The sequence below is a fragment of the Euprymna scolopes genome, chromosome 25, assembly GCF_053919585.1.
Source record: "Euprymna scolopes isolate OS-2025 chromosome 25, ASM5391958v1, whole genome shotgun sequence".
Lineage (NCBI taxonomy): Eukaryota > Metazoa > Mollusca > Cephalopoda > Sepiida > Sepiolidae > Euprymna > Euprymna scolopes.
The window spans coordinates 26,498,551-26,510,928 of record NC_136506.1 but is presented as its reverse complement, the minus strand read 5'-3'; the positions used below and the strand labels follow the sequence as shown (position 1 = coordinate 26,510,928).

The 12,378-nt window shown below is 38.2% G+C and overlaps 1 protein-coding gene across 3 annotated transcripts in view; it reads left to right on the top strand.

Annotated features, from left to right (window-relative positions):
• LOC145247303 (GPI-specific phospholipase A2-like PGAP3) overlaps positions 1-12,378 on the top strand; it is a 177,918-nt gene that overhangs the window by 87,039 nt on the left and 78,501 nt on the right. Inside the window, exon 1 of one of the 3 annotated variants that reach the window (XM_080108925.1) lies at positions 8,218-10,593. The exons of the other annotated variants lie outside the window; for them this stretch is intronic. The gene's annotated coding sequence lies outside the window, so the exon portion shown is untranslated. Of the gene's footprint in view, positions 1-8,217; positions 10,594-12,378 lie in introns of those variants that run through there. 3 annotated transcript variants of the gene reach the window in all.

Sequence of the window (12,378 nt, the reverse complement as noted above, 5' to 3'; positions counted from 1 at the left end):
AAAAAAAAAAATTCTTTGTTACTTTTCTCTCTTTGTTTCCCCTCTCTGTCCTGCTCTAAGCAAGTCTGACGACCTAGTCCACAAACTCCAAAATTCCATCATGACAAGTTTCAATAAAAAATACACGATTAAACCCGGATCTGAAACTTCCAACGTAGACCCTCACTACCATATCTCCTTCTCCAACATCAGGGGTCTACGTTCTAACCTTCCAGAGGTTGAAGCCCAATTACAGGAGACTAAACTAGACCTTTTATTTTTAAGCGAAACTGGAATTGGACAGACTATTTCCCTAAATGAGTTCGTAATTAAAGGATACTCTAACCTAACTTCCAAATCTGACCCCCAAGATCGCCATGGGCATGGAATATGTGCCTATATAAAAGATGGCTTTCCATGTGGTAGGGACATCTCCAGAGAAGATCCTAACTTACCCTATATGTGCTTCCGAGTAGCACTAGCTCACACTACGGCATTTATATTTACTCTCTATCGCCCCCATAACAGCGGAATTGCTATCTTTAAAAGCATATCTGAGAAAATTGAACAAGTTCTATCAGCATATCCTTCAGCTAACATTCACGTATGTGGAGACTTCAATGTTCACAATGTGGAATGGTTGACCCACTCAAACAAGACCGATGATGAGGGGAGATTCTGTCATGATTTCTCCATTGCCTATGACCTCTCAGATTGTTCACGAACCCACCCGTGTGCCCGACAATGACGGCCAGTATGCAAGACTCCTAGACCTTTTTCTCACAACTTGCCCTGAACTATGTTCAGTTTCCGTTCTGTCTCCTCTTGGATCTTCCGACCACTCAGTTGTATCAATTAAGATAAAAATTAAATGTAATAAGTCCTCAGACGTGCCTCTCCATCGTACAGTATATCGATACACTATGGCTGACTGGGATAGTTTCCATACATTTATATCGGATCTTCCTCTGCGTTCCATGTTTAAAAAGGATGTGTCGTCTATAGTATCAGACCTGACAGAATGGTTAATTGTAGGTATAGACAATTTCATACCCTCGAAAAAGTTCCAGCAAAAACCTAACAGCCAGCCATGGTTTTCTCCAGAATGTGCTGCTGCTATTGCGCACAGAAATCACTTTTTCCACTGCTTCCAATGTAATAGATGTGTGGAAACTAAAGCCGCTTTAAGGACTGCCAGCAACCATTGTAAGAAAGTAATAAAGAACGCAAGAGAGTTGTATGCTCAGTCCGTCAAGTCCAAAGTAGCTGAGCAGCGGCTTGGTTCCCACCAGTTTTGGCAAATTGCAAACAGAATCCTGAACAGAAGCGTGTGCTCTATCCCAATGGACCCGAGTTAATCTCGTCAGCATCAGCAAAGCCAAACTCTTTGCCAAGAACTTTGCAGCCAATTCTACCCTTTGCGACCAAGGCCGACAACCCCCAATATTTCCTCCTGTATCAGAAAACACACTATGTGATATACAAATATTTGTATGTGATGTTGCCAAGCTAATCAAAAACCTTGATTCCAGTAAAGCAACCAGCCCTGACGGTATTCCAATTATAGTACTCAAAAAACTTGAACCAGAACTAGCACCCATACTTACAAAACTGTTTAAACATTGTCTTAAGGAAAATTGCTTCCCATCACCCTGGAAAATCTCATCAGTATGCCCTGTATTTAAGAATTCAGGTGATCGTTAATCCCCCTCTCAGTACAGGCCATTAAGTCTCCTGTGCGTCATGAGTAAGTTGCTGGAATCTGTGTTAAATACAGAAGTAATCAACCATCTCAGCAAAAATAACCTTAGTGACACACAATATGGTTTCCGTTCTGCTAGATCTACAGCAGATGTGCTTACAGTTATATCTCATAGGATTAGCAAATCTCTCGACAGAGGCAACCTTTCTAGGGTAATTGCTCTTAACATATCAAAGGCCTTTGATAGGGTATGGCATAAAGGTTTACTTCACAAGATCTCCAGCTATGGTATAGCTGGAAATGTCTTCTCAATTATTAAATCATTTCTCTCTGATAGGTTCATAAGAGTAGTAGTTGATGGGCAAAAATCAGAAGCTCACAGTATAAATGCTGGAGTCCCTCAGGGGTCCATCCTGGGCCCAACTCTTTTCCTGAGCTACATTAATGATTTACTTGGCCTTCGGGACAAGATCAAAGTGTAGTATCTGTTCTTTAGATGCTGCACTTCTATTTCTTGTTCTCTTTCGGTGGAGGAGAAATCCGTCACGACTGAGACAATTTTTATTTTTGTACCTTTTCTCCACATTAAAAAACGACCCTGGTGTCTAACTCTGTCCCGTGGGGAGGCATAGTAAATAGGTACATTAATGATCTTCCAAATCACATCCTTACATCATTCGTAGACGTTTTTGCTGACGACACTACCATCTATGGTAGCACATCTAAGGCAGTAAACGACCAAGTTCTCTCCGATTCTCTCTCCTCTGATCTTGATCACGTTGTACAATGGGGAAAGGAGTGGCTGGTTACTTTTAATGCATCTAAAACCAAGCTTCTATCTTTACATCATCAACGTTCTGATCCCCATCTGGCATCAATTAAAATGAATGGCTCTCGTCTTGGGGAGGCCTCAAGTTTTGACAGGCTTCTGGGCTTGACCTTTACTCCTGATCTTAAATGGAATACGTACATCAAATCTGTTGCCAAGGCCGCTGGAAAAATGGTCGGATCCTTCTATCGATCCAGTAGATATCTCACTGCTGATGCAATTCTCTATCTATATAACAGCCAGATACGTCCAAGGATGGAATACTGTTGCCACATATGGGCAGGAGCTGCTAGAAAAGACTTGTCCTGCCTTGATAGGGTTCAAAATAGACTTTGTGGCCTGGTGGGAGATGTCCTTTTCTCTTCGCTGCAACCTCTATCTCACAGAAGAGATGTTGCGAGTTTGTCTCTGCTTTATCGTTATTTTCATGGAAAGTGTTCAACTGAGCTTCAATCTATGGTCCCCCCTCGCCAAACTTTCACAAGAAACACTAGACTAGCTGAAAACATTATCAATAATTTTCCCCACTCTTTATCTGTACCTAAACCTAAACATAGATTCCATGATCAAAGCTTCTTTCTTAGAACTGCACGCCTGTGGAATTGTCTTCTGTTTTCCTGCTTTCCAGCTGTCTATAATATGGTTGTCTTCAAGTCCAATGTGAACAAGTTTCTGATGAGCCGCTCCACTTAAGTTAACAAATTTACCTAACTTCCAGTACTATCGATTACTATATTGTTCTTTTGACTACTCTACACTCTTTAACCCTTATCCTTGAGTGGCCTATCGGCTTTGATAAATGGTGACACCTATGTAAAAAAAAAAAAAAGTCTACAATCCCAAAAATTAAGTCTACAATATTACAATAAAATAAAACTGCAACAAATACAGCTCATAACTACATCTTCAATCCCAAATGCTAGAAACTATTTCACCACAAAGAAAAGGCCAAAAAACCGTTTACTCTTCGTATGAAACCACTAGTGGAAGATGCAAGTATCCCAATCTCCAACATCCACGATATTCAGCTAAGCCTTCCACCATATCCTTGAATCAAACAAGCTCCACACCAAACAAAGCAACTCATCTATTAACCTATTAAGAAAAACTCTTCAACATTCAGGAAAAATATCTAAACCATTTGAACAACTACACAAATTCACTCCGAAGACAACAATAGAACTGCAGTATCCAATAACATTACTTTACAGAAACAACTACCAGATTACGCTTCAATATTTGGTGCCGAAACTACAGCCATAGACTTGCCTCTAGGTTTCTTATGCATGATAAATTTATATTTTCAGACTCCCTACCAATACATGAATCCTTTAAAAAAAAAAAAACCTTAAATTAATTATTAATCATCAACCGACTACAAAAAGTAAATACTCTCTCTCCAGACAAAAGCATCAAATTCTGCTGGATCCCTTGTCATATCAGATTTCAAGGGAATAAAAAGGCTGACATGACTGTTAAAATCTCACTAAAACTTAATACATATAACATGAAAATTCCATACACAGACTACAAACCACTAATATCATTATGAAGAAATAGCAAGATGATTGGGATACTTATCAAAACAACAAACTCTTTAAAATTAAACCCATACTTAATGAATGGATACCAGGGTTCAGGTCATAGGAGGAAATGGTTCTGTCCTGTATTTACATAGGACACACACACACACACACACACACACACACACACACATATAACCCATTCCTTGCTTCTTGCAAATGAAGATCTTCTAGAATGCTTGGTGTGCCAAGAACACTTCTACTGTAAAGCACTTCCTTCTAGGCTGTGACGATCTCGCACATATTCATCAAAACTTTTACAATATCACCAACATGAAAGTATTATTTGATAAACCCTTACAATTTTATTTCTCCCGAAAAAAGCAAACTTGTACAAGAAATATAACCCTAACCTAAATATACTTGATTCAACGACTAGCCAAAGGGGTCCAACTTGATCCAACGACTGGCGAAAGGGACCTCACTTGTTCCAGTGACTGGCCCAAGGGGCCAGACTTGATGCAACGACTGGCCCAAGGGGCCAGACTTGATGCATGACTGGGCCAAGAGGCCGGACGATGCAACGACTGGACCAAGGGGCCCGACTGGATCCAACGACTGGACTAAGAAGCCTGACTTGTTTTCAGGGATAACACACACAAAATCAAAAACTTGCAATTCAATAAATGATTTGGCCTCAAAGAGCTTACAGCGGTTGATATACTATAAAATAGCATCGACTCATTATGTCATAACATGGACTTTTCCCAAGTCTATGAATATCAATGATGGTGGAAACAATCCCAGGCAATAAATTACATGTGTACTTTCTGTAAATACATATTCTTAACTTTCTCTCTATTATCTTATTTCTGTTTGCCTTTTTTATGGTAATGGGTATAAAAAAGTTCTAAAAACTTGATAACCATCCCTGCCCACTCTCATTCACCCACTAACTGTAAATGTATTCAATGGACACTTTCTGGTTAATGATTTTTTTGTTTGTTGAGTTTCAAGTTTCTATTTCTGATATATATAATTATTCATGCATTCAAATAAAATTTTTATGAAGAGATATGTATCGATTTTCAGTGTTTACTTCGACAGTGCTCAATATGTAACTAGAGCAAGTTATAAAAATATTCATAGCAATTAAGCTATACAGAATTTTGTGCATTTCATCACATGAGAACTTGTTAGTAGGCTAAAATGTAAATTCTATGTAGCTTAACTGCATATTTTCATAACGTGTGCATACATTTAATGTTCTTATTTTCTTGTCCACCCCTCCCCTTTTGAGAGCAAAGTTAGATACAAGGTCGGTTTTTAATGTGGAGATAATCCAGCTCTCTATAATGAGTACTCTAGATTGGATCAAAATAAAAATATTACCTCGGTGTAGAAGCACCTCTCCTTTACTAACCACAAAATGAAGTGCAGTATCAAAACAGGCAATACGCTTTCCTCCTGACTAAAAGGCTATTCATTGTTGGTCCCCCCAGCAAAAGGAGGGTGGACCTGTAAATTCACCATTGTCCATTCGTCTGTTCGCACTTTTCTCAATAACTATGCCTTGGAATTTTTTTGAAGTTTTGCACAAACATTAAACATGATATGAATAAAAAAACAAAAAAAACAACGCATTTTCCGGGAAAATTGTTTGCCTCCCTAGGGGTGCCTTTCGGGTTAAAATGGCTAAAATTGACACTTTTGTGCTTATTAAAAAAAGTTGATGCCTTGGATTTTTATAAAACTTTCTGAAAATTTGTAACTAATTGTTTGTCTATACTTTACAATAACTGTTAGGTGTGCCCTAGCGGCTCTTTTAGGGCTAATAAAAACACTCCATTTTTGGGACTATTTTACCATATTTGCCCAAAATTTTCTGTGTCTATTTAGCAATTTTGCATGGTGCTGAACTCCAATGTTAAGGCCTTGGGGACTTTTGGGGGTTAAATGGGGGGTTGGGGGGGGGGGCAAATGATGGACTTAGTCATATCTTTTTTTGCAGGGTGAAAAACTCAAATTTACATATGTTAAGGCCTAAAACTGCACCTTTGTTCTTGTCACCAGGATTTGACGTCCCCTGGCGACTCTTAGGGCTAAATGGGGTGGTGGGACAAATGCTGAATTAGTCATTTTTTTTTTTTATGCCTCGTTCACTGTGCACTCACAGGGGACCATACATGCTTCACTTGTTTATTAAGAAATGCGTGTATTGCATCTGTGGAAAAGTTTTAATCTTTGGTTCATTTGTCATACATTTCCTATCCACATTGTCATACACACATTATATCAATAATATGCTTTCAGTCTGGATCAGCTATGTCTCCATGAGATCTAGTAATTCACTCCTGTCTGTTCATTTGTTCACACTTTTCTCAATAACCACCCCTTGGATTTAAAAAAAAAAAAAATTTGCACAAACATTAGTCATGGTGAAAGTAAATTTTTGCCCAGCATGGATTTTCCGGGATAACGCTGGTTGCCACCGGGGAGGGGACATTAGGGGTAAAATTACTCCCAAATCATTCATCCATTCGTCTGTTTGCACTTTTCTCAATAACCATGACTTGGATTTTTTTTATTCAGAAACTTTCAAATCCAATTTTTTACGACAAAACTTGTCTCACTGCAATCAACACTTCCAACATATGGCTTCATCATGATCGAAATGCTCAATGCCAAAGCCAGCATTTCCTTCAATGACAAACTTAGAGCATTCGGTTCGAGGATTCCACTTGTGCGTGACAAGTTTTCCTTTTGTCGATTTATCACAATCATAACATAAATGCTTCTTGTAACCTTAAGCATATCATGGTAATGTGCACCAAGGAAAACAGTCTTTACATAATATGTATTGCACAAGGTATGTTTCACCTTTACATCATTCACCTTCCTTGACAGGCAGTCCTCTTCTATATCTTGATCACTGTCAAAATTCTCTTTCCAGACTTATTAACTCGTGGAAGGGGACCCTGTATGCTAAGCTTGTTTCCATAAGTTTGTTAGAACTGAGTAAGGGGCATCCTACCGAATACCAAACATTCACCCCCTAACTCAGATATTCCAACTGATAGATCTTTTTAATATTCTGACCGTCCCTTTAAATGCAATTGTTTGAATCTCTTACACTTGTTTCACCGGGTATATTCGCCAGGTAGTTTTCATGAGTTCAGTTTCTCCTATAAAGGTCTGAATGATAGAGATCTTCCTAAGATTTCAGTTTCTTTTCAGGTCTTACATAAGACTTTGATACTTTGTTATCTTTTCTCTCTCAGCTCTGTTGAACCCAGCATCAATTGGGGACACTAACTTTTCCTAAGGGTGTTTCTCTTTCCTTCTTTCCCCATATTGCTGTCAGGTTTTAAGGCTCCGTTTTCTAGGTATATAGTGGTAGGAATTTGTACTTATAGTGGATGATGTTATGAATTATTTTCAACTGCTCTTTCTGCTATATGTATTCAGGACTTGCTGCTGTATATGATCTTCAACTTTTTACAGATCATCCAGTGGAGATATTTTCACACTCCATTGTAGCCATCTTTCAGCAGGAACCTTACACTCTCAATACACTGTGTTGTAGAAAGGAATTTGAAGTGAGAATATCAGTTGCAGTTTGAATGTTAGCGAAGAATTAAATATTTTACCAACAGTACGTACCAACATTTCCAAAGAGTTTTTTTAATTTCATTTTTGTGTCTTTTATTTTTAAAACTATGGCTTGTGTGTGTATTTGTCAAAAGCTGGTTTGCAAGTCATCTGAAATCGCACAAGAAAAGACAGGAACAACAGTCTTATGAGGAGGCTTTTGCAGCACATCCGGCAACCCTAAGTTGTCATATTTGTGATCTAATCTGCAAATCTAAAAATGTCCTGACACAACATTCGAGGATTCACAATATGATCATGCAATCACCCTTACAAGAAGGAAAGTTTTTATGTCATATGTGTACTTTCATTTAGGGCTAAAGCTGGATTAAAAAGTCACCTATGTGCACACAGACGCACAACAATTAATTGAAAAGATGGCAAACTTCTGTCAAGACTTAGAAATCATCATATATATGTATGTATGTATGTATGTATTGTTTTTCTTTAAAAAAAACAACAAAAAAAAACTTGCTCACATAATTGGTATTGTCACAAATAAAATGACTTTTCATAGAGCTTGGAATGGATTAGATTTACATGTTAGCTAAGTTGGAACCAATTAATTTTGTTATCTAGAGGTTCAACTGTTAGAAAGGAAAAAATTTCAAATTTAGTCATGTTTACAATTTTTGCATTAAATGAGATGAAAAATAATTTTTGATGGGTAGCTAATCTGTATAAGTTTTGAACTTTGTTTGCAGACAAAGAGCATATATCTTTCTTGTGTGGGAATTCTAACAGATCCAGTATTTTTATGGAGTGATTTCTGGTTTCTGATTGGTTGCTAGCAGAACGTGGCTCTATTTGATTGGTCAGTTTCTATCACCAGTGTGTATAAGTAGAACCTTCCAATTTTCTTTAGTCATCCCCTCATTTATGAAAAAATATTGCAACACATTAAATTTTATTCGTCTGTGTGCTTATTCTAATTAGCTAAATAGCAGAATTAACATTGATTGTGATTTAAACAACTGAACAGTAATAGCAGAACTGTCGTAATTTTGTACAAACATTAAATGAAACAACCTATTTTCTTTGCATGACTTAAGATTAGGGTTAATGAAGATAAAGTTAAAGACAACAATATTATAGTTAGCCAAGAAGCAGTTACATGGTACTGTGTTCCACAGTTGACTTATATGAAATTTGTGTCAGTCTGTTATGCTTTGTTTACTGTCAAGTTTGTCACTTTGTGTACAATCTAGTGCCCACATCGCTTGACCAATCGTTACTAAACTTGATTGAAATACCATTTAACTTATAACTGATTTGCTTTATGAAGATCTAGGTCAAGGAAAAGGTGAAAGCCACACCTTTGATAATGACTCGGCCCTGTTCATCATAGACCATATGACTTGAGATGATATTCATCCAGGATGGGGTAAACTGACTCCTCGTATAAAACACACAGTGTTCTGAAAGAATGTAGGCAGTCCACAGCAGTCAAGATAATTGAGGGCAGCCTGCCCCAGGACCATCAGTGAACACCGTAGATCTGTAAACTGTAGATAGGCTCAATATCGGCTTTGATGATTTGTAACCATGTCTTTAGCTGGCTTCCCAGGTTTCTTTGGCTAATCTTAGAGTGATTCTGGAGCTATTTCTTTGTGGATGAATTCTCCTGGGTTGTGGCGCGCAGTGTGACAGAACCAACAAAGTCTCTGTAAAAAAACTTGGTTAAAGGAGATGACCCAGCATCGCACCCAGATTTGGGTATTGGAGACAATGGTGTCAGTAGACCTGCAGAATTCAGCAGAGACAAGGGAGACTCGCTACTTGACCTATATTATACCCAATACAGTTCTGCATCTTCTTGAACCTGAAAAGTTTCACCAGGATCAAAATTTTGATGGAATTTGAACTTCCTATTTTTCCAAATTTGATGTATGGATCTAGCATTAACCACTATGCAAAATTTCAGCCTGGTCTGATAAATAGTTTTAGAGTTATCAATATTTCCATGCCATAACTTTGAAAATATATCATACAATGTGAAGTAAAACTCTGATAAAACTTCGGCCCATTCTTATGTTGTCAGGCGGGTGTATGCAGTCTCAGGACTTATGTTTGTGTCCTTTTCTTTGCTGATGGTGGTGTCTTTTTTCTTTGTTGTTGTCTTTGTCGGTGTCCCTTGTTGTCTTTGTCGGTGTCCCTTGTTGTCTTTGTCGGTGTCCCTTGTTGTTTTGTTGGTGTCCCTTGTTTTGGCTGGTGTTTTCTTTTTTTTTTTTTATTTGGCTGGTCTTTTTTTTTGTGATGTCTTTTGTGCTTTTTTTTTTTTTTTTTTTTTTTTTTTTTTTTTTTTTTTGCTGCGTCCTTTGTTGCTGGTATTATTTCTTGCTTGTATCCCCCCCTTTTTTTATTGCTGGTGTCCTTTTTTTGTCTGTTTTTGTCACAATTTCTTTTTCTTTTTTTTTTTATCCATTCCCCCTTTTCTCTTTTTCGATTTTATGAATGTGAAATTATTGTGACTTTAACCTTGATCTATTTCGGCAATATGATAAGCAGATTAATACACTTCATATTTACTGCACAGATTATTATCAGTCTTTAAGCATTTGTTATTCCCTCCCACTCTCTTGTTCTAGCCCTCAACCCTCTATAATCCCCCCTCCCCGTTATGTCATCCCCCTCCTTTAATTTCTCTTTTTTCTTTTGTCTACTGACATGGAAAATTAAGAGTTAATGACTTGTGACTGTTTGGTTATCAAATCCTGCCTGCTTGATTTATTATAGGAGGCGCTTCGATCAGGTTACTTATGTAAGTACTTGTTGGCTGGGTTATTGATCACTAGTGTCCAGTTTAGTGTGGAAGTGTGAAGCGTTCACTCTAACGAATCTGTTCTCCACTCCCAGGAAGGGGGGTGTCAGGTATATCAATTTGAAAGGAACAGGAAACCCCCCAAAAGGTCAGCTTATTCTAGATTTTGTTTTAAGTAATTTAAAATCTTTTTTTTAAATTGATTGAATACTTAAAGAATTAATACTTATATTGAAAATTTGAGAAAAACGTGCAGTTTTTTTAAAAATTTATATACATTTTTTTTTTCTAAGATGTTATATATTATGTTTTTTTGTGTTTTTTATTTTAATCAATAATTTCATTTCAACTTGAAACATCTGGAGAGGCGTTGCTTATAGCTTTCTTTCATGTCTTGACAAAGTGCCAAACTAAATTCGAAATCTAGTGGGCGATGCCCTTTTCTACTCGCTACCACCTCTTTCTCACAGAAGAAACGTTGCTTGTATTTCTCTACTCTATCGTTATTTTCATAGTAGGTGCTAGATTGAGCTTCAATCCATGCACCTCTCGCCCCTGTAAAATATTCATAAAGACTCGTTTAGCTACAACCACTGAATACTTTCCCTTTTCTTTTTCTTTCTCTTTCTTTCACCCTTCTCTGTCTCCCTTTCCTCCTTCTCTGTCTCCCTTTCCTCCTTCTCTGTCTCCCTTTCCTCCTTCTCTGTCTCCCTTTCCTCCTTCTCTGTCTCCCTTTCCTCCTTCTCTGTCTCCCTTTCCTCCTTCTCTGTCTCCCTTTCCTCCTTCTCTGTCTCCCTTTCCTCCTTCTGTCTCCCTTTCCTCCTTCTCTGTCTCTCTCTATCCTCCTTCTCTGTCTTTCTCTTCTCTCCTTGTCTTTCTCTTCTCTCCTTGTCTTTCTCTTCTCTCCTTGTCTTTCTCTTCTCTCCTTGTCTTTCTCTTCTCTCCTTGTCTTTCTCTTCTCTCCTTGTCTTTCTCTTCTCTCCTTGTCTTTCTCTTCTCTCCTTGTCTTTCTCTTCTCTCCTTGTCTTTCTCTTCTCTCCTTGTCTTTCTCTTCTCTCCTTGTCTTTCTCTTCTCTCCTTGTCTTTCTCTTCTCTCCTTGTCTTTCTCTTCTCTCCTTGTCTTTCTCTTCTCTCCTTGTCTTTCTCTTCTCTCCTTGTCTTTCTCTTCTCTCCTTGTCTTTCTCTTCTCTCCTTGTCTTTCTCTTCTCTCCTTGTCTTTCTCTTCTCTCCTTGTCTTTCTCTTCTCTCCTTGTCTTTCTCTTCTCTCCTTGTCTTTCTCTTCTCTCCTTGTCTTTCTCTTCTCTCCTTGTCTTTCTCTTCTCTCCTTGTCTTTCTCTTCTCTCCTTGTCTTTCTCTTCTCTCCTTGTCTTTCTCTTCTCTCCTTGTCTTTCTCTTCTCTCCTTGTCTTTCTCTTCTCTCCTTGTCTTTCTCTTCTCTCCTTGTCTTTCTCTTCTCTCCTTGTCTTTCTCTTCTCTCCTTGTCTTTCTCTTCTCTCCTTGTCTTTCTCTTCTCTCCTTGTCTTTCTCTTCTCTCCTTGTCTTTCTCTTCTCTCCTTGTCTTTCTCTTCTCTCCTTGTCTTTCTCTTCTCTCCTTGTCTTTCTCTTCTCTCCTTGTCTTTCTCTTCTCTCCTTGTCTTTCTCTTCTCTCCTTGTCTTTCTCTTCTCTCCTTGTCTTTCTCTTCTCTCCTTGTCTTTCTCTTCTCTCCTTGTCTTTCTCTTCTCTCCTTGTCTTTCTCTTCTCTCCTTGTCTTTCTCTTCTCTCCTTGTCTTTCTCTTCTCTCCTTGTCTTTCTCTTCTCTCCTTGTCTTTCTCTTCTCTCCTTGTCTTTCTCTTCTCTCCTTGTCTTTCTCTTCTCTCCTTGTCTTTCTCTTCTCTCCTTGTCTTTCTCTTCTCTCCTTGTCTTTCTCTTCTCTCCTTGTCTTTCTCTTCTCTCC